The sequence below is a fragment of the Ambystoma mexicanum genome, unplaced genomic scaffold (assembly GCF_040938575.1).
Source record: "Ambystoma mexicanum isolate Mex_15411 unplaced genomic scaffold, UKY_AmexF1_1 Mex_scaf34, whole genome shotgun sequence".
Lineage (NCBI taxonomy): Eukaryota > Metazoa > Chordata > Amphibia > Caudata > Ambystomatidae > Ambystoma > Ambystoma mexicanum.
Window position 1 is genome coordinate 644,741 of NW_027182449.1, and position 26,165 is coordinate 670,905.

A 26,165-nucleotide genomic window follows, 5' to 3' on the forward strand; every position below is an offset into this window, starting at 1 on the left:
GGACTTGTAGGCCACCAGCCCGAGATGGTAAGGGCCTCAACCAACATCACCCTCTGCCTTCCAAAGCGTCGAGGAGCCCCCAGCAGGAAAATTGTGTGTGTGTTTATTTCCATCTTTCTTTCCGAGTTTTTTTTTAAAGTTTTGTAAGGAACGGATGCTTGGGTGAGTGAGTGCAAGTGTGGCTTGGCCTGAATTTACAGACACTTTCTTTGCAAACATGAGTAGGCAAGTGGGTATTTCAAAAGTGGGTGCATGGAGCTGCTCGTTGCTTTTCCAAGCTGGCAGCTGTGGCTCCTGAGCTTGAGGCAAAAAGAAGGGCAGAAGCACACTGCAGAGGACAGCGTTCAGCCTTGCAAGAGGGCAGTGGACGTCGGAGGAGCCGACACAGCACAAGAGGCTCGGAATCGGCGCACTCTTCGCCTACGGCCATACCACCCTGAATGCGCCCGATCTCGTCCGATCTCGGAAGCTAAGCAGGGTCGGGCCTGGTTAGTACTTGGATGGGAGACCGCCTGGGAATACCAGGTGCTGTAGGCATTTTGCTACTCTGTGCCCGATAGGCGGCGTTCGTCTTCTCCGTCTTGAACTACATTTTTCCTCCATTCCGCTTTTAATTTTAACAAACACGGCGCGTGAAAAAGGCACAGGGGCAGACAGCAGCCCTCGCTCCAATGCAGAGCCCCGTCAGAGGCGGACACGTTGTCGCCAAACTAACTTGGAGCAGCAGCAGCAGCAGCAGGAGACTGAAGCCAGGGCAGCAGCTTGCCGCCTCGGGTGGGTGGATGCAGCCAGAAAGGGCCACTCGTGTCCCTGGCAAAGCACCTCCAGCGTCTCCCCGTTTTCTCTCCAGTGGACGCGCAAGGCCCCCTACAGCTAGGGGAGGCAAGTGGATGGGCCTCATCTGCATATGTGGGCTCTAGAGGAAGAGTGCACCCTGGGAGACAAGGGGACACCTGGAGCGGGAAGTGCTCACGGGGGAGAAGTGCCTACAAGAGGCAGGAAGGGAGGGAGGCCACATCATGCCTCTCCATAGCCAGGCCTCTGGATGATGGGGCAGAAGCGGCCGTCACCCTAAGCTTCCTAGAAGTCCCAGCTGGGCCCCATGCTACCTAATATCTCGCCTGATCGAGCCTGGTCGAGCACTGGTCGAGCCTTCAGCCAAGGGACACAGGAGCCAAGGGGTCTGGCCTCGAGCCTTCAGCCGAGGGACCCAGGAGCCCAGGGTCTGGCCTCAGTGCTTCCCAAGTCGGCCTTCAGCTGAAGCCTGCCTGGGCTGGGAGCCTCAGCTGCTGTTCCTGGGTGTGCTTCTTTCCTGCATGTGAAGGCCACCAGCGGCGAAGGTTGCCCTCCGCCTTCCAAGGAGTCGAGGGGATAGAAGCAGGAAAATTGTGTGTGTGTTTATTTCTTCTTTTTTTAGAGGTGCTTTCTATTTTTGCAAGGAACTGACGCCTGGATGAGTGCTAGTGTGGCTTGAGGTAAATTCACGGGCAGCTTCTTTGCAAACTTTTGCCAAACCAACTTGGGGCAGCAGTGGGGTAGAGAGTCAGCCTTCTGCTGATGCCTGCCTAGGCGTGGCTGGGCTGGGGGCCTCAGCTGCTGTTACTGGGCCTGCTTCTTTCCTGGACTTGTAGGCCACCAGCCGGAGAAAGTAAGGGCCTCAACCAACATCGCCCTCTGCCTTCCAAAGAGTCGAGGAGTCCCCAGCAGGAAAATTGTGTGTGTGTTTATTTCTTCTTTTTTAGAGATGCTTTCTATTTTTGTAAGGAAACGACGCCTGGGTGAGTGCTAGTGTGGCGTGAGCTAAATTTACAGGCATCTTCTTTGCAAACTTTTGCCAAACCAACTTGGAGCAGCAGTGGGGTAGAGAGTCAGCCTTCTGCTGATGCCTGCCTGGGCTGGGCTGGTCTGGGGGCCTCAGCTGCTGTTACTGGGCCTGCTTCTTTCCTGGACTTGTAGGCCACCAGCCCGAGAAGGTAAGGGCCTCAACCAACATCGCCCTCTGCCTTCCAAAGAGTCGAGGTGTCCCCAGCAGGAAAATTGTGTGTGTGTATTTCTTCTTTTTTTAGAGATGCTTTCTATTTTTGTAAGGAACCGACGCCTGGGTGAGTGCTAGTGTGGCTTGAGGTAAATTTACGGGCAGCTTCTTTGCAAACTTTTGCCAAACCAACTTGGGGCAGCACTGGGGTAGAGAGTCAGCCTTCCGCTGATGCCTGCCTAGGCGTGGCTGGGCTGGGGGCCTCAGTTGCTGTTACTGGGCCTGCTTCTTTCCTGGACTTGTAGGCCGCCAGCCTGAGAAGGTAAGGCCTCAACCAACATCGCCCTCTGCCTTCCAAAGAGTCGAGGAGACCGCAGCAGGAAAATTGTGTGTGTGTTTATTTCTTCTTTTTTTAGAGGTGCTTTCTATTTTTGTAAGGAACTGACGCCTGGGTGAGTGCTAGTGTGGCGTGAGTTAAATTTACAGGCATCTTCTTTGCAAACTTTTGCCAAACCAACTTGGGGCAGCAGTGGGGTAGAGAGTCAGCCTTCTGCTGATGCCTGCCTAGGCGTGGCTGGGCTGGGGGCCTCAGCTGCTGTTACTGGGCCTGCTTCTTTCCTGGACTTGTAGGCCACCAGCCGGAGAAAGTAAGGGCCTCAACCAACATCGCCCTCTGCCTTCCAAAGAGTCGAGGAGTCCCCAGCAGGAAAATTGTGTGTGTGTTTATTTCTTCTTTTTTAGAGATGCTTTCTATTTTTGTAAGGAACCGACGCCTGGGTGAGTGCTAGTGTGGCTTGAGGTAAATTTACGGGCAGCTTCTTTGCAAACTTTTGCCAAAACAACTTGGGGCAGCACTGGGGTAGAGAGTCAGCCTTCCGCTGATGCCTGCCTAGGCGTGGCTGGGCTGGGGGCCTCAGTTGCTGTTACTGGGCCTGCTTCTTTCCTGGACTTGTAGGCCGCCAGCCTGAGAAGGTAAGGCCTCAACCAACATCGCCCTCTGCCTTCCAAAGAGTCGAGGAGACCGCAGCAGGAAAATTGTGTGTGTGTTTATTTCTTCTTTTTTTAGAGGTGCTTTCTATTTTTGTAAGGAACTGACGCCTGGGTGAGTGCTAGTGTGGCTTGAGGTAAATTCACGGGCAGCTTCTTTGCAAACTTTTGCCAAACCAACTTGGGGCAGCAGTGGGGTAGAGAGTCAGCCTTAAGCTGATGCCTGCCTGGGCTGGGCTGGGCTGGGGGCCTCAGCTGCTGTTACTGGGCCTGCTTCTTTCCTGGACTTGTAGGTCACCAGCCCGATATGGTAAGGGCCTCAACCAACATCACCCTCTGCCTTCCAAAGCGTCGAGGAGCCCCCAGCAGGAAAATTGTGTGTGTGTTTATTTCCATCTTTCTTTCCGAGTTTTTTTTTAAAGTTTTGTAAGGAACGGATGCTTGGGTGAGTGAGTGCAAGTGTGGCTTGGCCTGAATTTACAGACACTTTCTTTGCAAACATGAGTAGGCAAGTGGGTATTTCAAAAGTGGGTGCATGGAGCTGCTCGTTGCTTTTCCAAGCTGGCAGCTGTGGCTCCTGAGCTTGAGGCAAAAAGAAGGGCAGAAGCACACTGCAGAGGACAGCGTTCAGCCTTGCAAGAGGGCAGTGGACGTCGGAGGAGCCGACACAGCACAAGAGGCTCGGAATCGGCGCACTCTTCGCCTACGGCCATACCACCCTGAATGCGCCCGATCTCGTCCGATCTCGGAAGCTAAGCAGGGTCGGGCCTGGTTAGTACTTGGATGGGAGACCGCCTGGGAATACCAGGTGCTGTAGGCATTTTGCTACTCTGTGCCCGATAGGCGGCGTTCGTCTTCTCCGTCTTGAACTACATTTTTCCTCCATTCCGCTTTTAATTTTAACAAACACGGCGCGTGAAAAAGGCACAGGGGCAGACAGCAGCCCTCGCTCCAATGCAGAGCCCCGTCAGAGGCGGACACGTTGTCGCCAAACTAACTTGGAGCAGCAGCAGCAGCAGCAGGAGACTGAAGCCAGGGCAGCAGCTTGCCGCCTCGGGTGGGTGGATGCAGCCAGAAAGGGCCACTCGTGTCCCTGGCAAAGCACCTCCAGCGTCTCCCCGTTTTCTCTCCAGTGGACGCGCAAGGCCCCCTACAGCTAGGGGAGGCAAGTGGATGGGCCTCATCTGCATATGTGGGCTCTAGAGGAAGAGTGCACCCTGGGAGACAAGGGGACACCTGGAGCGGGAAGTGCTCACGGGGGAGAAGTGCCTACAAGAGGCAGGAAGGGAGGGAGGCCACATCATGCCTCTCCATAGCCAGGCCTCTGGATGATGGGGCAGAAGCGGCCGTCACCCTAAGCTTCCTAGAAGTCCTAGCTGGGCCCCATGCTACCTAATATCTCGCCTGATCGAGCCTGGTCGAGCACTGGTCGAGCCTTCAGCCAAGGGACACAGGAGCCAAGGGGTCTGGCCTCGAGCCTTCAGCCGAGGGACCCAGGAGCCCAGGGTCTGGCCTCAGTGCTTCCCAAGTCGGCCTTCAGCTGAAGCCTGCCTGGGCTGGGAGCCTCAGCTGCTGTTCCTGGGTGTGCTTCTTTCCTGCATGTGAAGGCCACCAGCGGCGAAGGTTGCCCTCCGCCTTCTAAGGAGTCGAGGAGACCGCAGCAGGAAAATTGTGTGTGTGTTTATTTCTTCTTTTTTTAGAGGTGCTTTCTATTTTTGCAAGGAACTGACGCCTGGATGAGTGCTAGTGTGGCTTGAGGTAAATTCACGGGCAGCTTCTTTGCAAACTTTTGCCAAACCAACTTGGGGCAGCAGTGGGGTAGAGAGTCAGCCTTCTGCTGATGCCTGCCTAGGCGTGGCTGGGCTGGGGGCCTCAGCTGCTGTTACTGGGCCTGCTTCTTTCCTGGACTTGTAGGCCACCAGCCGGAGAAAGTAAGGGCCTCAACCAACATCGCCCTCTGCCTTCCAAAGAGTCGAGGAGTCCCCAGCAGGAAAATTGTGTGTGTGTTTATTTCTTCTTTTTTAGAGATGCTTTCTATTTTTGTAAGGAAACGACGCCTGGGTGAGTGCTAGTGTGGCGTGAGCTAAATTTACAGGCATCTTCTTTGCAAACTTTTGCCAAACCAACTTGGAGCAGCAGTGGGGTAGAGAGTCAGCCTTCTGCTGATGCCTGCCTGGGCTGGGCTGGTCTGGGGGCCTCAGCTGCTGTTACTGGGCCTGCTTCTTTCCTGGACTTGTAGGCCACCAGCCCGAGAAGGTAAGGGCCTCAACCAACATCGCCCTCTGCCTTCCAAAGAGTCGAGGTGTTCCCAGCAGGAAAATTGTGTGTGTGTATTTCTTCTTTTTTTAGAGATGCTTTCTATTTTTGTAAGGAACCGACGCCTGGGTGAGTGCTAGTGTGGCTTGAGGTAAATTTACGGGCAGCTTCTTTGCAAACTTTTGCCAAACCAACTTGGGGCAGCACTGGGGTAGAGAGTCAGCCTTCCGCTGATGCCTGCCTAGGCGTGGCTGGGCTGGGGGCCTCAGTTGCTGTTACTGGGCCTGCTTCTTTCCTGGACTTGTAGGCCGCCAGCCTGAGAAGGTAAGGCCTCAACCAACATCGCCCTCTGCCTTCCAAAGAGTCGAGGAGACCGCAGCAGGAAAATTGTGTGTGTGTTTATTTCTTCTTTTTTTAGAGGTGCTTTCTATTTTTGTAAGGAACTGACGCCTGGGTGAGTGCTAGTGTGGCGTGAGTTAAATTTACAGGCATCTTCTTTGCAAACTTTTGCCAAACCAACTTGGGGCAGCAGTGGGGTAGAGAGTCAGCCTTCTGCTGATGCCTGCCTAGGCGTGGCTGGGCTGGGGGCCTCAGCTGCTGTTACTGGGCCTGCTTCTTTCCTGGACTTGTAGGCCACCAGCCGGAGAAAGTAAGGGCCTCAACCAACATCGCCCTCTGCCTTCCAAAGAGTCGAGGAGTCCCCAGCAGGAAAATTGTGTGTGTGTTTATTTCTTCTTTTTTAGAGATGCTTTCTATTTTTGTAAGGAACCGACGCCTGGGTGAGTGCTAGTGTGGCTTGAGGTAAATTTACGGGCAGCTTCTTTGCAAACTTTTGCCAAAACAACTTGGGGCAGCACTGGGGTAGAGAGTCAGCCTTCCGCTGATGCCTGCCTAGGCGTGGCTGGGCTGGGGGCCTCAGTTGCTGTTACTGGGCCTGCTTCTTTCCTGGACTTGTAGGCCGCCAGCCTGAGAAGGTAAGGCCTCAACCAACATCGCCCTCTGCCTTCCAAAGAGTCGAGGAGACCGCAGCAGGAAAATTGTGTGTGTGTTTATTTCTTCTTTTTTTAGAGGTGCTTTCTATTTTTGTAAGGAACTGACGCCTGGGTGAGTGCTAGTGTGGCTTGAGGTAAATTCACGGGCAGCTTCTTTGCAAACTTTTGCCAAACCAACTTGGGGCAGCAGTGGGGTAGAGAGTCAGCCTTAAGCTGATGCCTGCCTGGGCTGGGCTGGGGGCCTCAGCTGCTGTTACTGGGCCTGCTTCTTTCCTGGACTTGGAGGCCACCAGCCCGAGATGGTAAGGGCCTCAACCAACATCACCCTCTGCCTTCCAAAGCGTCGAGGAGCCCCCAGCAGGAAAATTGTGTGTGTGTTTATTTCCATCTTTCTTTCCGAGTTTTTTTTTAAAGTTTTGTAAGGAACGGATGCTTGGGTGAGTGAGTGCAAGTGTGGCTTGGCCTGAATTTACAGACACTTTCTTTGCAAACATGAGTAGGCAAGTGGGTATTTCAAAAGTGGGTGCATGGAGCTGCTCGTTGCTTTTCCAAGCTGGCAGCTGTGGCTCCTGAGCTTGAGGCAAAAAGAAGGGCAGAAGCACACTGCAGAGGACAGCGTTCAGCCTTGCAAGAGGGCAGTGGACGTCGGAGGAGCCGACACAGCACAAGAGGCTCGGAATCGGCGCACTCTTCGCCTACGGCCATACCACCCTGAATGCGCCCGATCTCGTCCGATCTCGGAAGCTAAGCAGGGTCGGGCCTGGTTAGTACTTGGATGGGAGACCGCCTGGGAATACCAGGTGCTGTAGGCATTTTGCTACTCTGTGCCCGATAGGCGGCGTTCGTCTTCTCCGTCTTGAACTACATTTTTCCTCCATTCCGCTTTTAATTTTAACAAACACGGCGCGTGAAAAAGGCACAGGGGCAGACAGCAGCCCTCGCTCCAATGCAGAGCCCCGTCAGAGGCGGACACGTTGTCGCCAAACTAACTTGGAGCAGCAGCAGCAGCAGCAGGAGACTGAAGCCAGGGCAGCAGCTTGCCGCCTCGGGTGGGTGGATGCAGCCAGAAAGGGCCACTCGTGTCCCTGGCAAAGCACCTCCAGCGTCTCCCCGTTTTCTCTCCAGTGGACGCGCAAGGCCCCCTACAGCTAGGGGAGGCAAGTGGATGGGCCTCATCTGCATATGTGGGCTCTAGAGGAAGAGTGCACCCTGGGAGACAAGGGGACACCTGGAGCGGGAAGTGCTCACGGGGGAGAAGTGCCTACAAGAGGCAGGAAGGGAGGGAGGCCACATCATGCCTCTCCATAGCCAGGCCTCTGGATGATGGGGCAGAAGCGGCCGTCACCCTAAGCTTCCTAGAAGTCCCAGCTGGGCCCCATGCTACCTAATATCTCGCCTGATCGAGCCTGGTCGAGCACTGGTCGAGCCTTCAGCCAAGGGACACAGGAGCCAAGGGGTCTGGCCTCGAGCCTTCAGCCGAGGGACCCAGGAGCCCAGGGTCTGGCCTCAGTGCTTCCCAAGTCGGCCTTCAGCTGAAGCCTGCCTGGGCTGGGAGCCTCAGCTGCTGTTCCTGGGTGTGCTTCTTTCCTGCATGTGAAGGCCACCAGCGGCGAAGGTTGCCCTCCGCCTTCTAAGGAGTCGAGGAGACCGCAGCAGGAAAATTGTGTGTGTGTTTATTTCTTCTTTTTTTAGAGGTGCTTTCTATTTTTGCAAGGAACTGACGCCTGGATGAGTGCTAGTGTGGCTTGAGGTAAATTCACGGGCAGCTTCTTTGCAAACTTTTGCCAAACCAACTTGGGGCAGCAGTGGGGTAGAGAGTCAGCCTTCTGCTGATGCCTGCCTAGGCGTGGCTGGGCTGGGGGCCTCAGCTGCTGTTACTGGGCCTGCTTCTTTCCTGGACTTGTAGGCCACCAGCCGGAGAAAGTAAGGGCCTCAACCAACATCGCCCTCTGCCTTCCAAAGAGTCGAGGAGTCCCCAGCAGGAAAATTGTGTGTGTGTTTATTTCTTCTTTTTTAGAGATGCTTTCTATTTTTGTAAGGAAACGACGCCTGGGTGAGTGCTAGTGTGGCGTGAGCTAAATTTACAGGCATCTTCTTTGCAAACTTTTGCCAAACCAACTTGGAGCAGCAGTGGGGTAGAGAGTCAGCCTTCTGCTGATGCCTGCCTGGGCTGGGCTGGTCTGGGGGCCTCAGCTGCTGTTACTGGGCCTGCTTCTTTCCTGGACTTGTAGGCCACCAGCCCGAGAAGGTAAGGGCCTCAACCAACATCGCCCTCTGCCTTCCAAAGAGTCGAGGTGTCCCCAGCAGGAAAATTGTGTGTGTGTATTTCTTCTTTTTTTAGAGATGCTTTCTATTTTTGTAAGGAACCGACGCCTGGGTGAGTGCTAGTGTGGCTTGAGGTAAATTTACGGGCAGCTTCTTTGCAAACTTTTGCCAAACCAACTTGGGGCAGCACTGGGGTAGAGAGTCAGCCTTCCGCTGATGCCTGCCTAGGCGTGGCTGGGCTGGGGGCCTCAGTTGCTGTTACTGGGCCTGCTTCTTTCCTGGACTTGTAGGCCGCCAGCCTGAGAAGGTAAGGCCTCAACCAACATCGCCCTCTGCCTTCCAAAGAGTCGAGGAGACCGCAGCAGGAAAATTGTGTGTGTGTTTATTTCTTCTTTTTTTAGAGGTGCTTTCTATTTTTGTAAGGAACTGACGCCTGGGTGAGTGCTAGTGTGGCGTGAGTTAAATTTACAGGCATCTTCTTTGCAAACTTTTGCCAAACCAACTTGGGGCAGCAGTGGGGTAGAGAGTCAGCCTTCTGCTGATGCCTGCCTAGGCGTGGCTGGGCTGGGGGCCTCAGCTGCTGTTACTGGGCCTGCTTCTTTCCTGGACTTGTAGGCCACCAGCCGGAGAAAGTAAGGGCCTCAACCAACATCGCCCTCTGCCTTCCAAAGAGTCGAGGAGTCCCCAGCAGGAAAATTGTGTGTGTGTTTATTTCTTCTTTTTTAGAGATGCTTTCTATTTTTGTAAGGAACCGACGCCTGGGTGAGTGCTAGTGTGGCTTGAGGTAAATTTACGGGCAGCTTCTTTGCAAACTTTTGCCAAAACAACTTGGGGCAGCACTGGGGTAGAGAGTCAGCCTTCCGCTGATGCCTGCCTAGGCGTGGCTGGGCTGGGGGCCTCAGTTGCTGTTACTGGGCCTGCTTCTTTCCTGGACTTGTAGGCCGCCAGCCTGAGAAGGTAAGGCCTCAACCAACATCGCCCTCTGCCTTCCAAAGAGTCGAGGAGACCGCAGCAGGAAAATTGTGTGTGTGTTTATTTCTTCTTTTTTTAGAGGTGCTTTCTATTTTTGTAAGGAACTGACGCCTGGGTGAGTGCTAGTGTGGCTTGAGGTAAATTCACGGGCAGCTTCTTTGCAAACTTTTGCCAAACCAACTTGGGGCAGCAGTGGGGTAGAGAGTCAGCCTTAAGCTGATGCCTGCCTGGGCTGGGCTGGGGGCCTCAGCTGCTGTTACTGGGCCTGCTTCTTTCCTGGACTTGTAGGCCACCAGCCCGAGATGGTAAGGGCCTCAACCAACATCACCCTCTGCCTTCCAAAGCGTCGAGGAGCCCCCAGCAGGAAAATTGTGTGTGTGTTTATTTCCATCTTTCTTTCCGAGTTTTTTTTTAAAGTTTTGTAAGGAACGGATGCTTGGGTGAGTGAGTGCAAGTGTGGCTTGGCCTGAATTTCCAGACACTTTCTTTGCAAACATGAGTAGGCAAGTGGGTATTTCAAAAGTGGGTGCATGGAGCTGCTCGTTGCTTTTCCAAGCTGGCAGCTGTGGCTCCTGAGCTTGAGGCAAAAAGAAGGGCAGAAGCACACTGCAGAGGACAGCGTTCAGCCTTGCAAGAGGGCAGTGGACGTCGGAGGAGCCGACACAGCACAAGAGGCTCGGAATCAGCGCACTCTTCGCCTACGGCCATACCACCCTGAATGCGCCCGATCTCGGAAGCTAAGCAGGGTCGGGCCTGGTTAGTACTTGGATGGGAGACCGCCTGGGAATACCAGGTGCTGTAGGCATTTTGCTACTCTGTGCCCGATAGGCGGCGTTCGTCTTCTCCGTCTTGAACTACATTTTTCCTCCATTCCGCTTTTAATTTTAACAAACACGGCGCGTGAAAAAGGCACAGGGGCAGACAGCAGCCCTCGCTCCAATGCAGAGCCCCGTCAGAGGCGGACACGTTGTCGCCAAACTAACTTGGAGCAGCAGCAGCAGCAGCAGGAGACTGAAGCCAGGGCAGCAGCTTGCCGCCTCGGGTGGGTGGATGCAGCCAGAAAGGGCCACTCGTGTCCCTGGCAAAGCACCTCCAGCGTCTCCCCGTTTTCTCTCCAGTGGACGCGCAAGGCCCCCTACAGCTAGGGGAGGCAAGTGGATGGGCCTCATCTGCATATGTGGGCTCTAGAGGAAGAGTGCACCCTGGGAGACAAGGGGACACCTGGAGCGGGAAGTGCTCACGGGGGAGAAGTGCCTACAAGAGGCAGGAAGGGAGGGAGGCCACATCATGCCTCTCCATAGCCAGGCCTCTGGATGATGGGGCAGAAGCGGCCGTCACCCTAAGCTTCCTAGAAGTCCCAGCTGGGCCCCATGCTACCTAATATCTCGCCTGATCGAGCCTGGTCGAGCACTGGTCGAGCCTTCAGCCAAGGGACACAGGAGCCAAGGGGTCTGGCCTCGAGCCTTCAGCCGAGGGACCCAGGAGCCCAGGGTCTGGCCTCAGTGCTTCCCAAGTCGGCCTTCAGCTGAAGCCTGCCTGGGCTGGGAGCCTCAGCTGCTGTTCCTGGGTGTGCTTCTTTCCTGCATGTGAAGGCCACCAGCGGCGAAGGTTGCCCTCCGCCTTCTAAGGAGTCGAGGAGACCGCAGCAGGAAAATTGTGTGTGTGTTTATTTCTTCTTTTTTTAGAGGTGCTTTCTATTTTTGCAAGGAACTGACGCCTGGATGAGTGCTAGTGTGGCTTGAGGTAAATTCACGGGCAGCTTCTTTGCAAACTTTTGCCAAACCAACTTGGGGCAGCAGTGGGGTAGAGAGTCAGCCTTCTGCTGATGCCTGCCTAGGCGTGGCTGGGCTGGGGGCCTCAGCTGCTGTTACTGGGCCTGCTTCTTTCCTGGACTTGTAGGCCACCAGCCGGAGAAAGTAAGGGCCTCAACCAACATCGCCCTCTGCCTTCCAAAGAGTCGAGGAGTCCCCAGCAGGAAAATTGTGTGTGTGTTTATTTCTTCTTTTTTAGAGATGCTTTCTATTTTTGTAAGGAAACGACGCCTGGGTGAGTGCTAGTGTGGCGTGAGCTAAATTTACAGGCATCTTCTTTGCAAACTTTTGCCAAACCAACTTGGAGCAGCAGTGGGGTAGAGAGTCAGCCTTCTGCTGATGCCTGCCTGGGCTGGGCTGGTCTGGGGGCCTCAGCTGCTGTTACTGGGCCTGCTTCTTTCCTGGACTTGTAGGCCACCAGCCCGAGAAGGTAAGGGCCTCAACCAACATCGCCCTCTGCCTTCCAAAGAGTCGAGGTGTCCCCAGCAGGAAAATTGTGTGTGTGTATTTCTTCTTTTTTTAGAGATGCTTTCTATTTTTGTAAGGAACCGACGCCTGGGTGAGTGCTAGTGTGGCTTGAGGTAAATTTACGGGCAGCTTCTTTGCAAACTTTTGCCAAACCAACTTGGGGCAGCACTGGGGTAGAGAGTCAGCCTTCCGCTGATGCCTGCCTAGGCGTGGCTGGGCTGGGGGCCTCAGTTGCTGTTACTGGGCCTGCTTCTTTCCTGGACTTGTAGGCCGCCAGCCTGAGAAGGTAAGGCCTCAACCAACATCGCCCTCTGCCTTCCAAAGAGTCGAGGAGACCGCAGCAGGAAAATTGTGTGTGTGTTTATTTCTTCTTTTTTTAGAGGTGCTTTCTATTTTTGTAAGGAACTGACGCCTGGGTGAGTGCTAGTGTGGCGTGAGTTAAATTTACAGGCATCTTCTTTGCAAACTTTTGCCAAACCAACTTGGGGCAGCAGTGGGGTAGAGAGTCAGCCTTCTGCTGATGCCTGCCTAGGCGTGGCTGGGCTGGGGGCCTCAGCTGCTGTTACTGGGCCTGCTTCTTTCCTGGACTTGTAGGCCACCAGCCGGAGAAAGTAAGGGCCTCAACCAACATCGCCCTCTGCCTTCCAAAGAGTCGAGGAGTCCCCAGCAGGAAAATTGTGTGTGTGTTTATTTCTTCTTTTTTAGAGATGCTTTCTATTTTTGTAAGGAACCGACGCCTGGGTGAGTGCTAGTGTGGCTTGAGGTAAATTTACGGGCAGCTTCTTTGCAAACTTTTGCCAAAACAACTTGGGGCAGCACTGGGGTAGAGAGTCAGCCTTCCGCTGATGCCTGCCTAGGCGTGGCTGGGCTGGGGGCCTCAGTTGCTGTTACTGGGCCTGCTTCTTTCCTGGACTTGTAGGCCGCCAGCCTGAGAAGGTAAGGCCTCAACCAACATCGCCCTCTGCCTTCCAAAGAGTCGAGGAGACCGCAGCAGGAAAATTGTGTGTGTGTTTATTTCTTCTTTTTTTAGAGGTGCTTTCTATTTTTGTAAGGAACTGACGCCTGGGTGAGTGCTAGTGTGGCTTGAGGTAAATTCACGGGCAGCTTCTTTGCAAACTTTTGCCAAACCAACTTGGGGCAGCAGTGGGGTAGAGAGTCAGCCTTAAGCTGATGCCTGCCTGGGCTGGGCTGGGGGCCTCAGCTGCTGTTACTGGGCCTGCTTCTTTCCTGGACTTGTAGGCCACCAGCCCGAGATGGTAAGGGCCTCAACCAACATCACCCTCTGCCTTCCAAAGCGTCGAGGAGCCCCCAGCAGGAAAATTGTGTGTGTGTTTATTTCCATCTTTCTTTCCGAGTTTTTTTTTAAAGTTTTGTAAGGAACGGATGCTTGGGTGAGTGAGTGCAAGTGTGGCTTGGCCTGAATTTCCAGACACTTTCTTTGCAAACATGAGTAGGCAAGTGGGTATTTCAAAAGTGGGTGCATGGAGCTGCTCGTTGCTTTTCCAAGCTGGCAGCTGTGGCTCCTGAGCTTGAGGCAAAAAGAAGGGCAGAAGCACACTGCAGAGGACAGCGTTCAGCCTTGCAAGAGGGCAGTGGACGTCGGAGGAGCCGACACAGCACAAGAGGCTCGGAATCGGCGCACTCTTCGCCTACGGCCATACCACCCTGAATGCGCCCGATCTCGTCCGATCTCGGAAGCTAAGCAGGGTCGGGCCTGGTTAGTACTTGGATGGGAGACCGCCTGGGAATACCAGGTGCTGTAGGCATTTTGCTACTCTGTGCCGATAGGCGGCGTTCGTCTTCTCCGTCTTGAACTACATTTTTCCTCCATTCCGCTTTTAATTTTAACAAACACGGCGCGTGAAAAAGGCACAGGGGCAGACAGCAGCCCTCGCTCCAATGCAGAGCCCCGTCAGAGGCGGACACGTTGTCGCCAAACTAACTTGGAGCAGCAGCAGCAGCAGCAGGAGACTGAAGCCAGGGCAGCAGCTTGCCGCCTCGGGTGGGTGGATGCAGCCAGAAAGGGCCACTCGTGTCCCTGGCAAAGCACCTCCAGCGTCTCCCCGTTTTCTCTCCAGTGGACGCGCAAGGCCCCCTACAGCTAGGGGAGGCAAGTGGATGGGCCTCATCTGCATATGTGGGCTCTAGAGGAAGAGTGCACCCTGGGAGACAAGGGGACACCTGGAGCGGGAAGTGCTCACGGGGGAGAAGTGCCTACAAGAGGCAGGAAGGGAGGGAGGCCACATCATGCCTCTCCATAGCCAGGCCTCTGGATGATGGGGCAGAAGCGGCCGTCACCCTAAGCTTCCTAGAAGTCCCAGCTGGGCCCCATGCTACCTAATATCTCGCCTGATCGAGCCTGGTCGAGCACTGGTCGAGCCTTCAGCCAAGGGACACAGGAGCCAAGGGGTCTGGCCTCGAGCCTTCAGCCGAGGGACCCAGGAGCCCAGGGTCTGGCCTCAGTGCTTCCCAAGTCGGCCTTCAGCTGAAGCCTGCCTGGGCTGGGAGCCTCAGCTGCTGTTCCTGGGTGTGCTTCTTTCCTGCATGTGAAGGCCACCAGCGGCGAAGGTTGCCCTCCGCCTTCTAAGGAGTCGAGGAGACCGCAGCAGGAAAATTGTGTGTGTGTTTATTTCTTCTTTTTTTAGAGGTGCTTTCTATTTTTGCAAGGAACTGACGCCTGGATGAGTGCTAGTGTGGCTTGAGGTAAATTCACGGGCAGCTTCTTTGCAAACTTTTGCCAAACCAACTTGGGGCAGCAGTGGGGTAGAGAGTCAGCCTTCTGCTGATGCCTGCCTAGGCGTGGCTGGGCTGGGGGCCTCAGCTGCTGTTACTGGGCCTGCTTCTTTCCTGGACTTGTAGGCCACCAGCCGGAGAAAGTAAGGGCCTCAACCAACATCGCCCTCTGCCTTCCAAAGAGTCGAGGAGTCCCCAGCAGGAAAATTGTGTGTGTGTTTATTTCTTCTTTTTTAGAGATGCTTTCTATTTTTGTAAGGAAACGACGCCTGGGTGAGTGCTAGTGTGGCGTGAGCTAAATTTACAGGCATCTTCTTTGCAAACTTTTGCCAAACCAACTTGGAGCAGCAGTGGGGTAGAGAGTCAGCCTTCTGCTGATGCCTGCCTGGGCTGGGCTGGTCTGGGGGCCTCAGCTGCTGTTACTGGGCCTGCTTCTTTCCTGGACTTGTAGGCCACCAGCCCGAGAAGGTAAGGGCCTCAACCAACATCGCCCTCTGCCTTCCAAAGAGTCGAGGTGTCCCCAGCAGGAAAATTGTGTGTGTGTATTTCTTCTTTTTTTAGAGATGCTTTCTATTTTTGTAAGGAACCGACGCCTGGGTGAGTGCTAGTGTGGCTTGAGGTAAATTTACGGGCAGCTTCTTTGCAAACTTTTGCCAAACCAACTTGGGGCAGCACTGGGGTAGAGAGTCAGCCTTCCGCTGATGCCTGCCTAGGCGTGGCTGGGCTGGGGGCCTCAGTTGCTGTTACTGGGCCTGCTTCTTTCCTGGACTTGTAGGCCGCCAGCCTGAGAAGGTAAGGCCTCAACCAACATCGCCCTCTGCCTTCCAAAGAGTCGAGGAGACCGCAGCAGGAAAATTGTGTGTGTGTTTATTTCTTCTTTTTTTAGAGGTGCTTTCTATTTTTGTAAGGAACTGACGCCTGGGTGAGTGCTAGTGTGGCGTGAGTTAAATTTACAGGCATCTTCTTTGCAAACTTTTGCCAAACCAACTTGGGGCAGCAGTGGGGTAGAGAGTCAGCCTTCTGCTGATGCCTGCCTAGGCGTGGCTGGGCTGGGGGCCTCAGCTGCTGTTACTGGGCCTGCTTCTTTCCTGGACTTGTAGGCCACCAGCCGGAGAAAGTAAGGGCCTCAACCAACATCGCCCTCTGCCTTCCAAAGAGTCGAGGAGTCCCCAGCAGGAAAATTGTGTGTGTGTTTATTTCTTCTTTTTTAGAGATGCTTTCTATTTTTGTAAGGAACCGACGCCTGGGTGAGTGCTAGTGTGGCTTGAGGTAAATTTACGGGCAGCTTCTTTGCAAACTTTTGCCAAAACAACTTGGGGCAGCACTGGGGTAGAGAGTCAGCCTTCCGCTGATGCCTGCCTAGGCGTGGCTGGGCTGGGGGCCTCAGTTGCTGTTACTGGGCCTGCTTCTTTCCTGGACTTGTAGGCCGCCAGCCTGAGAAGGTAAGGCCTCAACCAACATCGCCCTCTGCCTTCCAAAGAGTCGAGGAGACCGCAGCAGGAAAATTGTGTGTGTGTTTATTTCTTCTTTTTTTAGAGGTGCTTTCTATTTTTGTAAGGAACTGACGCCTGGGTGAGTGCTAGTGTGGCTTGAGGTAAATTCACGGGCAGCTTCTTTGCAAACTTTTGCCAAACCAACTTGGGGCAGCAGTGGGGTAGAGAGTCAGCCTTAAGCTGATGCCTGCCTGGGCTGGGCTGGGGGCCTCAGCTGCTGTTACTGGGCCTGCTTCTTTCCTGGACTTGTAGGCCACCAGCCCGAGATGGTAAGGGCCTCAACCAACATCACCCTCTGCCTTCCAAAGCGTCGAGGAGCCCCCAGCAGGAAAATTGTGTGTGTGTTTATTTCCATCTTTCTTTCCGAGTTTTTTTTTAAAGTTTTGTAAGGAACGGATGCTTGGGTGAGTGAGTGCAAGTGTGGCTTGGCCTGAATTTCCAGACACTTTCTTTGCAAACATGAGTAGGCAAGTGGGTATTTCAAAAGTGGGTGCATGGAGCTGCTCGTTGCTTTTCCAAGCTGGCAGCTGTGGCTCCTGAGCTTGAGGCAAAAAGAAGGGCAGAAGCACACTGCAGAGGACAGCGTTCAGCCTTGCAAGAGGGCAGTGGACGTCGGAGGAGCCGACACAGCACAAGAGGCTCGGAATCGGCGCACTCTTCGCCTACGGCCATACCACCCTGAATGCGCCCGATCTCGTCCGATCTCGGAAGCTAAGCAGGGTCGGGCCTGGTTAGTACTTGGATGGGAGACCGCCTGGGAATACCAGGTGCTGTAGGCATTTTGCTACTCTGTGCCCGATAGGCGGCGTTCGTCTTCTCCGTCTTGAACTACATTTTTCCTCCATTCCGCTTTTAATTTTAACAAACACGGCGCGTGAAAAAGGCACAGGGGCAGACAGCAGCCCTCGCTCCAATGCAGAGCCCCGTCAGAGGCGGACACGTTGTCGCCAAACTAACTTGGAGCAGCAGCAGCAGCAGCAGGAGACTGAAGCCAGGGCAGCAGCTTGCCGCCTCGGGTGGGTGGATGCAGCCAGAAAGGGCCACTCGTGTCCCTGGCAAAGCACCTCCAGCGTCTCCCCGTTTTCTCTCCAGTGGACGCGCAAGGCCCCCTACAGCTAGGGGAGGCAAGTGGATGGGCCTCATCTGCATATGTGGGCTCTAGAGGAAGAGTGCACCCTGGGAGACAAGGGGACACCTGGAGCGGGAAGTGCTCACGGGGGAGAAGTGCCTACAAGAGGCAGGAAGGGAGGGAGGCCACATCATGCCTCTCCATAGCCAGGCCTCTGGATGATGGGGCAGAAGCGGCCGTCACCCTAAGCTTCCTAGAAGTCCCAGCTGGGCCCCATGCTACCTAATATCTCGCCTGATCGAGCCTGGTCGAGCACTGGTCGAGCCTTCAGCCAAGGGACACAGGAGCCAAGGGGTCTGGCCTCGAGCCTTCAGCCGAGGGACCCAGGAGCCCAGGGTCTGGCCTCAGTGCTTCCCAAGTCGGCCTTCAGCTGAAGCCTGCCTGGGCTGGGAGCCTCAGCTGCTGTTCCTGGGTGTGCTTCTTTCCTGCATGTGAAGGCCACCAGCGGCGAAGGTTGCCCTCCGCCTTCCAAGGAGTCGAGGGGATAGAAGCAGGAAAATTGTGTGTGTGTTTATTTCTTCTTTTTTTAGAGGTGCTTTCTATTTTTGCAAGGAACTGACGCCTGAATGAGTGCTAGTGTGGCTTGAGGTAAATTCACGGGCAGCTTCTTTGCAAACTTTTGCCAAACCAACTTGGGGCAGCAGTGGGGTAGAGAGTCAGCCTTCTGCTGATGCCTGCCTAGGCGTGGCTGGGCTGGGGGCCTCAGCTGCTGTTACTGGGCCTGCTTCTTTCCTGGACTTGTAGGCCACCAGCCGGAGAAAGTAAGGGCCTCAACCAACATCGCCCTCTGCCTTCCAAAGAGTCGAGGAGTCCCCAGCAGGAAAATTGTGTGTGTGTTTATTTCTTCTTTTTTAGAGATGCTTTCTATTTTTGTAAGGAAACGACGCCTGGGTGAGTGCTAGTGTGGCGTGAGCTAAATTTACAGGCATCTTCTTTGCAAACTTTTGCCAAACCAACTTGGAGCAGCAGTGGGGTAGAGAGTCAGCCTTCTGCTGATGCCTGCCTGGGCTGGGCTGGTCTGGGGGCCTCAGCTGCTGTTACTGGGCCTGCTTCTTTCCTGGACTTGTAGGCCACCAGCCCGAGAAGGTAAGGGCCTCAACCAACATCGCCCTCTGCCTTCCAAAGAGTCGAGGTGTCCCCAGCAGGAAAATTGTGTGTGTGTATTTCTTCTTTTTTTAGAGATGCTTTCTATTTTTGTAAGGAACCGACGCCTGGGTGAGTGCTAGTGTGGCTTGAGGTAAATTTACGGGCAGCTTCTTTGCAAACTTTTGCCAAACCAACTTGGGGCAGCACTGGGGTAGAGAGTCAGCCTTCCGCTGATGCCTGCCTAGGCGTGGCTGGGCTGGGGGCCTCAGTTGCTGTTACTGGGCCTGCTTCTTTCCTGGACTTGTAGGCCGCCAGCCTGAGAAGGTAAGGCCTCAACCAACATCGCCCTCTGCCTTCCAAAGAGTCGAGGAGACCGCAGCAGGAAAATTGTGTGTGTGTTTATTTCTTCTTTTTTTAGAGGTGCTTTCTATTTTTGTAAGGAACTGACGCCTGGGTGAGTGCTAGTGTGGCGTGAGTTAAATTTACAGGCATCTTCTTTGCAAACTTTTGCCAAACCAACTTGGGGCAGCAGTGGGGTAGAGAGTCAGCCTTCTGCTGATGCCTGCCTAGGCGTGGCTGGGCTGGGGGCCTCAGCTGCTGTTACTGGGCCTGCTTCTTTCCTGGACTTGTAGGCCACCAGCCGGAGAAAGTAAGGGCCTCAACCAACATCGCCCTCTGCCTTCCAAAGAGTCGAGGAGTCCCCAGCAGGAAAATTGTGTGTGTGTTTATTTCTTCTTTTTTAGAGATGCTTTCTATTTTTGTAAGGAACCGACGCCTGGGTGAGTGCTAGTGTGGCTTGAGGTAAATTTACGGGCAGCTTCTTTGCAAACTTTTGCCAAAACAACTTGGGGCAGCACTGGGGTAGAGAGTCAGCCTTCCGCTGATGCCTGCCTAGGCGTGGCTGGGCTGGGGGCCTCAGTTGCTGTTACTGGGCCTGCTTCTTTCCTGGACTTGTAGGCCGCCAGCCTGAGAAGGTAAGGCCTCAACCAACATCGCCCTCTGCCTTCCAAAGAGTCGAGGAGACCGCAGCAGGAAAATTGTGTGTGTGTTTATTTCTTCTTTTTTTAGAGGTGCTTTCTATTTTTGTAAGGAACTGACGCCTGGGTGAGTGCTAGTGTGGCTTGAGGTAAATTCACGGGCAGCTTCTTTGCAAACTTTTGCCAAACCAACTTGGGGCAGCAGTGGGGTAGAGAGTCAGCCTTAAGCTGATGCCTGCCTGGGCTGGGCTGGGCTGGGGGCCTCAGCTGCTGTTACTGGGCCTGCTTCTTTCCTGGACTTGTAGGTCACCAGCCCGATATGGTAAGGGCCTCAACCAACATCACCCTCTGCCTTCCAAAGCGTCGAGGAGCCCCCAGCAGGAAAATTGTGTGTGTGTTTATTTCCATCTTTCTTTCCGAGTTTTTTTTTAAAGTTTTGTAAGGAACGGATGCTTGGGTGAGTGAGTGCAAGTGTGGCTTGGCCTGAATTTACAGACACTTTCTTTGCAAACATGAGTAGGCAAGTGGGTATTTCAAAAGTGGGTGCATGGAGCTGCTCGTTGCTTTTCCAAGCTGGCAACTGTGGCTCCTGAGCTTGAGGCAAAAAGAAGGGCAGAAGCACACTGCAGAGGACAGCGTTCAGCCTTGCAAGAGGGCAGTGGACGTCGGAGGAGCCGACACAGCACAAGAGGCTCGGAATCGGCGCACTCTTCGCCTACGGCCATACCACCCTGAATGCGCCCGATCTCGTCCGATCTCGGAAGCTAAGCAGGGTCGGGCCTGGTTAGTACTTGGATGGGAGACCGCCTGGGAATACCAGGTGCTGTAGGCATTTTGCTACTCTGTGCCCGATAGGCGGCGTTCGTCTTCTCCGTCTTGAACTACATTTTTCCTCCATTCCGCTTTTAATTTTAACAAACACGGCGCGTGAAAAAGGCACAGGGGCAGACAGCAGCCCTCGCTCCAATGCAGAGCCCCGTCAGAGGCGGACACGTTGTCGCCAAACTAACTTGGAGCAGCAGCAGCAGCAGCAGGAGACTGAAGCCAGGGCAGCAGCTTGCCGCCTCGGGTGGGTGGATGCAGCCAGAAAGGGCCACTCGTGTCCCTGGCAAAGCACCTCCAGCGTCTCCCCGTTTTCTCTCCAGTGGACGCGCAAGGCCCCCTACAGCTAGGGGAGGCAAGTGGATGGGCCTCATCTGCATATGTGGGCTCTAGAGGAAGAGTGCACCCTGGGAGACAAGGGGACACCTGGAGCGGGAAGTGCTCACGGGGGAGAAGTGCCTACAAGAGGCAGGAAGGGAGGGAGGCCACATCATGCCTCTCCATAGCCAGGCCTCTGGATGATGGGGCAGAAGCGGCCGTCACCCTAAGCTTCCTAGAAGTCCCAGCTGGGCCCCATGCTACCTAATATCTCGCCTGATCGAGCCTGGTCGAGCACTGGTCGAGCCTTCAGCCAAGGGACACAGGAGCCAAGGGGTCTGGCCTCGAGCCTTCAGCCGAGGGACCCAGGAGCCCAGGGTCTGGCCTCAGTGCTTCCCAAGTCGGCCTTCAGCTGAAGCCTGCCTGGGCTGGGAGCCTCAGCTGCTGTTCCTGGGTGTGCTTCTTTCCTGCATGTGAAGGCCACCAGCGGCGAAGGTTGCCCTCCGCCTTCTAAGGAGTCGAGGAGACCGCAGCAGGAAAATTGTGTGTGTGTTTATTTCTTCTTTTTTTAGAGGTGCTTTCTATTTTTGCAAGGAACTGACGCCTGGATGAGTGCTAGTGTGGCTTGAGGTAAATTCACGGGCAGCTTCTTTGCAAACTTTTGCCAAACCAACTTGGGGCAGCAGTGGGGTAGAGAGTCAGCCTTCTGCTGATGCCTGCCTAGGCGTGGCTGGGCTGGGGGCCTCAGCTGCTGTTACTGGGCCTGCTTCTTTCCTGGACTTGTAGGCCACCAGCCGGAGAAAGTAAGGGCCTCAACCAACATCGCCCTCTGCCTTCCAAAGAGTCGAGGAGTCCCCAGCAGGAAAATTGTGTGTGTGTTTATTTCTTCTTTTTTAGAGATGCTTTCTATTTTTGTAAGGAAACGACGCCTGGGTGAGTGCTAGTGTGGCGTGAGCTAAATTTACAGGCATCTTCTTTGCAAACTTTTGCCAAACCAACTTGGAGCAGCAGTGGGGTAGAGAGTCAGCCTTCTGCTGATGCCTGCCTGGGCTGGGCTGGTCTGGGGGCCTCAGCTGCTGTTACTGGGCCTGCTTCTTTCCTGGACTTGTAGGCCACCAGCCCGAGAAGGTAAGGGCCTCAACCAACATCGCCCTCTGCCTTCCAAAGAGTCGAGGTGTCCCCAGCAGGAAAATTGTGTGTGTGTATTTCTTCTTTTTTTAGAGATGCTTTCTATTTTTGTAAGGAACCGACGCCTGGGTGAGTGCTAGTGTGGCTTGAGGTAAATTTACGGGCAGCTTCTTTGCAAACTTTTGCCAAACCAACTTGGGGCAGCACTGGGGTAGAGAGTCAGCCTTCCGCTGATGCCTGCCTAGGCGTGGCTGGGCTGGGGGCCTCAGTTGCTGTTACTGGGCCTGCTTCTTTCCTGGACTTGTAGGCCGCCAGCCTGAGAAGGTAAGGCCTCAACCAACATCGCCCTCTGCCTTCCAAAGAGTCGAGGAGACCGCAGCAGGAAAATTGTGTGTGTGTTTATTTCTTCTTTTTTTAGAGGTGCTTTCTATTTTTGTAAGGAACTGACGCCTGGGTGAGTGCTAGTGTGGCGTGAGTTAAATTTACAGGCATCTTCTTTGCAAACTTTTGCCAAACCAACTTGGGGCAGCAGTGGGGTAGAGAGTCAGCCTTCTGCTGATGCCTGCCTAGGCGTGGCTGGGCTGGGGGCCTCAGCTGCTGTTACTGGGCCTGCTTCTTTCCTGGACTTGTAGGCCACCAGCCGGAGAAAGTAAGGGCCTCAACCAACATCGCCCTCTGCCTTCCAAAGAGTCGAGGAGTCCCCAGCAGGAAAATTGTGTGTGTGTTTATTTCTTCTTTTTTAGAGATGCTTTCTATTTTTGTAAGGAACCGACGCCTGGGTGAGTGCTAGTGTGGCTTGAGGTAAATTTACGGGCAGCTTCTTTGCAAACTTTTGCCAAAACAACTTGGGGCAGCACTGGGGTAGAGAGTCAGCCTTCCGCTGATGCCTGCCTAGGCGTGGCTGGGCTGGGGGCCTCAGTTGCTGTTACTGGGCCTGCTTCTTTCCTGGACTTGTAGGCCGCCAGCCTGAGAAGGTAAGGCCTCAACCAACATCGCCCTCTGCCTTCCAAAGAGTCGAGGAGACCGCAGCAGGAAAATTGTGTGTGTGTTTATTTCTTCTTTTTTTAGAGGTGCTTTCTATTTTTGTAAGGAACTGACGCCTGGGTGAGTGCTAGTGTGGCTTGAGGTAAATTCACGGGCAGCTTCTTTGCAAACTTTTGCCAAACCAACTTGGGGCAGCAGTGGGGTAGAGAGTCAGCCTTAAGCTGATGCCTGCCTGGGCTGGGCTGGGGGCCTCAGCTGCTGTTACTGGGCCTGCTTCTTTCCTGGACTTGTAGGCCACCAGCCCGAGATGGTAAGGGCCTCAACCAACATCACCCTCTGCCTTCCAAAGCGTCGAGGAGCCCCCAGCAGGAAAATTGTGTGTGTGTTTATTTCCATCTTTCTTTCCGAGTTTTTTTTTAAAGTTTTGTAAGGAACGGATGCTTGGGTGAGTGAGTGCAAGTGTGGCTTGGCCTGAATTTCCAGACACTTTCTTTGCAAACATGAGTAGGCAAGTGGGTATTTCAAAAGTGGGTGCATGGAGCTGCTCGTTGCTTTTCCAAGCTGGCAGCTGTGGCTCCTGAGCTTGAGGCAAAAAGAAGGGCAGAAGCACACTGCAGAGGACAGCGTTCAGCCTTGCAAGAGGGCAGTGGACGTCGGAGGAGCCGACACAGCACAAGAGGCTCGGAATCGGCGCACTCTTCGCCTACGGCCATACCACCCTGAATGCGCCCGATCTCGTCCGATCTCGGAAGCTAAGCAGGGTCGGGCCTGGTTAGTACTTGGATGGGAGACCGCCTGGGAATACCAGGTGCTGTAGGCATTTTGCTACTCTGTGCCCGATAGGCGGCGTTCGTCTTCTCCGTCTTGAACTACATTTTTCCTCCATTCCGCTTTTAATTTTAACAAACACGGCGCGTGAAAAAGGCACAGGGGCAGACAGCAGCCCTCGCTCCAATGCAGAGCCCCGTCAGAGGCGGACACGTTGTCGCCAAACTAACTTGGAGCAGCAGCAGCAGCAGCAGGAGACTGAAGCCAGGGCAGCAGCTTGCCGCCTCGGGTGGGTGGATGCAGCCAGAAAGGGCCACTCGTGTCCCTGGCAAAGCACCTCCAGCGTCTCCCCGTTTTCTCTCCAGTGGACGCGCAAGGCCCCCTACAGCTAGGGGAGGCAAGTGGATGGGCCTCATCTGCATATGTGGGCTCTAGAGGAAGAGTGCACCCTGGGAGACAAGGGGACACCTGGAGCGGGAAGTGCTCACGGGGGAGAAGTGCCTACAAGAGGCAGGAAGGGAGGGAGGCCACATCATGCCTCTCCATAGCCAGGCCTCTGGATGATGGGGCAGAAGCGGCCGTCACCCTAAGCTTCCTAGAAGTCCCAGCTGGGCCCCATGCTACCTAATATCTCGCCTGATCGAGCCTGGTCGAGCACTGGTCGAGCCTTCAGCCAAGGGACACAGGAGCCAAGGGGTCTGGCCTCGAGCCTTCAGCCGAGGGACCCAGGAGCCCAGGGTCTGGCCTCAGTGCTTCCCAAGTCGGCCTTCAGCTGAAGCCTGCCTGGGCTGGGAGCCTCAGCTGCTGTTCCTGGGTGTGCTTCTTTCCTGCATGTGAAGGCCACCAGCGGCGAAGGTTGCCCTCCGCCTTCCAAGGAGTCGAGGGGATAGAAGCAGGAAAATTGTGTGTGTGTTTATTTCTTCTTTTTTTAGAGGTGCTTTCTATTTTTGCAAGGAACTGACGCCTGGATGAGTGCTAGTGTGGCTTGAGGTAAATTCACGGGCAGCTTCTTTGCAAACTTTTGCCAAACCAACTTGGGGCAGCAGTGGGGTAGAGAGTCAGCCTTCTGCTGATGCCTGCCTAGGCGTGGCTGGGCTGGGGGCCTCAGCTGCTGTTACTGGGCCTGCTTCTTTCCTGGACTTGTAGGCCACCAGCCGGAGAAAGTAAGGGCCTCAACCAACATCGCCCTCTGCCTTCCAAAGAGTCGAGGAGTCCCCAGCAGGAAAATTGTGTGTGTGTTTATTTCTTCTTTTTTAGAGATGCTTTCTATTTTTGTAAGGAAACGACGCCTGGGTGAGTGCTAGTGTGGCGTGAGCTAAATTTACAGGCATCTTCTTTGCAAACTTTTGCCAAACCAACTTGGAGCAGCAGTGGGGTAGAGAGTCAGCCTTCTGCTGATGCCTGCCTGGGCTGGGCTGGTCTGGGGGCCTCAGCTGCTGTTACTGGGCCTGCTTCTTTCCTGGACTTGTAGGCCACCAGCCCGAGAAGGTAAGGGCCTCAACCAACATCGCCCTCTGCCTTCCAAAGAGTCGAGGTGTCCCCAGCAGGAAAATTGTGTGTGTGTATTTCTTCTTTTTTTAGAGATGCTTTCTATTTTTGTAAGGAACCGACGCCTGGGTGAGTGCTAGTGTGGCTTGAGGTAAATTTACGGGCAGCTTCTTTGCAAACTTTTGCCAAACCAACTTGGGGCAGCACTGGGGTAGAGAGTCAGCCTTCCGCTGATGCCTGCCTAGGCGTGGCTGGGCTGGGGGCCTCAGTTGCTGTTACTGGGCCTGCTTCTTTCCTGGACTTGTAGGCCGCCAGCCTGAGAAGGTAAGGCCTCAACCAACATCGCCCTCTGCCTTCCAAAGAGTCGAGGAGACCGCAGCAGGAAAATTGTGTGTGTGTTTATTTCTTCTTTTTTTAGAGGTGCTTTCTATTTTTGTAAGGAACTGACGCCTGGGTGAGTGCTAGTGTGGCGTGAGTTAAATTTACAGGCATCTTCTTTGCAAACTTTTGCCAAACCAACTTGGGGCAGCAGTGGGGTAGAGAGTCAGCCTTCTGCTGATGCCTGCCTAGGCGTGGCTGGGCTGGGGGCCTCAGCTGCTGTTACTGGGCCTGCTTCTTTCCTGGACTTGTAGGCCACCAGCCGGAGAAAGTAAGGGCCTCAACCAACATCGCCCTCTGCCTTCCAAAGAGTCGAGGAGTCCCCAGCAGGAAAATTGTGTGTGTGTTTATTTCTTCTTTTTTAGAGATGCTTTCTATTTTTGTAAGGAACCGACGCCTGGGTGAGTGCTAGTGTGGCTTGAGGTAAATTTACGGGCAGCTTCTTTGCAAACTTTTGCCAAAACAACTTGGGGCAGCACTGGGGTAGAGAGTCAGCCTTCCGCTGATGCCTGCCTAGGCGTGGCTGGGCTGGGGGCCTCAGTTGCTGTTACTGGGCCTGCTTCTTTCCTGGACTTGTAGGCCGCCAGCCTGAGAAGGTAAGGCCTCAACCAACATCGCCCTCTGCCTTCCAAAGAGTCGAGGAGACCGCAGCAGGAAAATTGTGTGTGTGTTTATTTCTTCTTTTTTTAGAGGTGCTTTCTATTTTTGTAAGGAACTGACGCCTGGGTGAGTGCTAGTGTGGCTTGAGGTAAATTCACGGGCAGCTTCTTTGCAAACTTTTGCCAAACCAACTTGGGGCAGCAGTGGGGTAGAGAGTCAGCCTTAAGCTGATGCCTGCCTGGGCTGGGCTGGGCTGGGGGCCTCAGCTGCTGTTACTGGGCCTGCTTCTTTCCTGGACTTGTAGGTCACCAGCCCGATATGGTAAGGGCCTCAACCAACATCACCCTCTGCCTTCCAAAGCGTCGAGGAGCCCCCAGCAGGAAAATTGTGTGTGTGTTTATTTCCATCTTTCTTTCCGAGTTTTTTTTTAAAGTTTTGTAAGGAACGGATGCTTGGGTGAGTGAGTGCAAGTGTGGCTTGGCCTGAATTTACAGACACTTTCTTTGCAAACATGAGTAGGCAAGTGGGTATTTCA

General features: G+C 54.3%; 7 non-coding genes and 1 pseudogene across 7 annotated transcripts; all 8 read left to right on the forward strand.

The window, feature by feature from the left end:
* Positions 1-418: 418 nt before the first annotated feature.
* On the forward strand, positions 419-537 carry LOC138558478 (5S ribosomal RNA). Its single transcript, XR_011298626.1, has one exon. It is a non-coding gene; the product is annotated as a 5S ribosomal RNA (ribosomal RNA).
* A 3,126-nt stretch (positions 538-3,663) lies between these two features.
* On the forward strand, positions 3,664-3,782 carry LOC138558489 (5S ribosomal RNA). The gene has a single exon (XR_011298637.1). It is a non-coding gene; the product is annotated as a 5S ribosomal RNA (ribosomal RNA).
* A 3,121-nt stretch (positions 3,783-6,903) lies between these two features.
* On the forward strand, positions 6,904-7,022 carry LOC138558500 (5S ribosomal RNA). Its single transcript, XR_011298648.1, has one exon. It is a non-coding gene; the product is annotated as a 5S ribosomal RNA (ribosomal RNA).
* Positions 7,023-10,143: 3,121 nt separating this feature from the next.
* Positions 10,144-10,252, forward strand: LOC138559033 (5S ribosomal RNA; annotated as a pseudogene).
* Positions 10,253-13,373: 3,121 nt separating this feature from the next.
* LOC138558513 (5S ribosomal RNA) lies at positions 13,374-13,492 on the forward strand. The gene has a single exon (XR_011298660.1). It is a non-coding gene; the product is annotated as a 5S ribosomal RNA (ribosomal RNA).
* A 3,120-nt stretch (positions 13,493-16,612) lies between these two features.
* LOC138558525 (5S ribosomal RNA) lies at positions 16,613-16,731 on the forward strand. Its single transcript, XR_011298671.1, has one exon. It is a non-coding gene; the product is annotated as a 5S ribosomal RNA (ribosomal RNA).
* A 3,126-nt stretch (positions 16,732-19,857) lies between these two features.
* LOC138558537 (5S ribosomal RNA) lies at positions 19,858-19,976 on the forward strand. The gene has a single exon (XR_011298682.1). It is a non-coding gene; the product is annotated as a 5S ribosomal RNA (ribosomal RNA).
* Positions 19,977-23,097: 3,121 nt separating this feature from the next.
* On the forward strand, positions 23,098-23,216 carry LOC138558548 (5S ribosomal RNA). The gene has a single exon (XR_011298693.1). It is a non-coding gene; the product is annotated as a 5S ribosomal RNA (ribosomal RNA).
* The last annotated feature ends 2,949 nt before the right edge of the window (positions 23,217-26,165 follow it).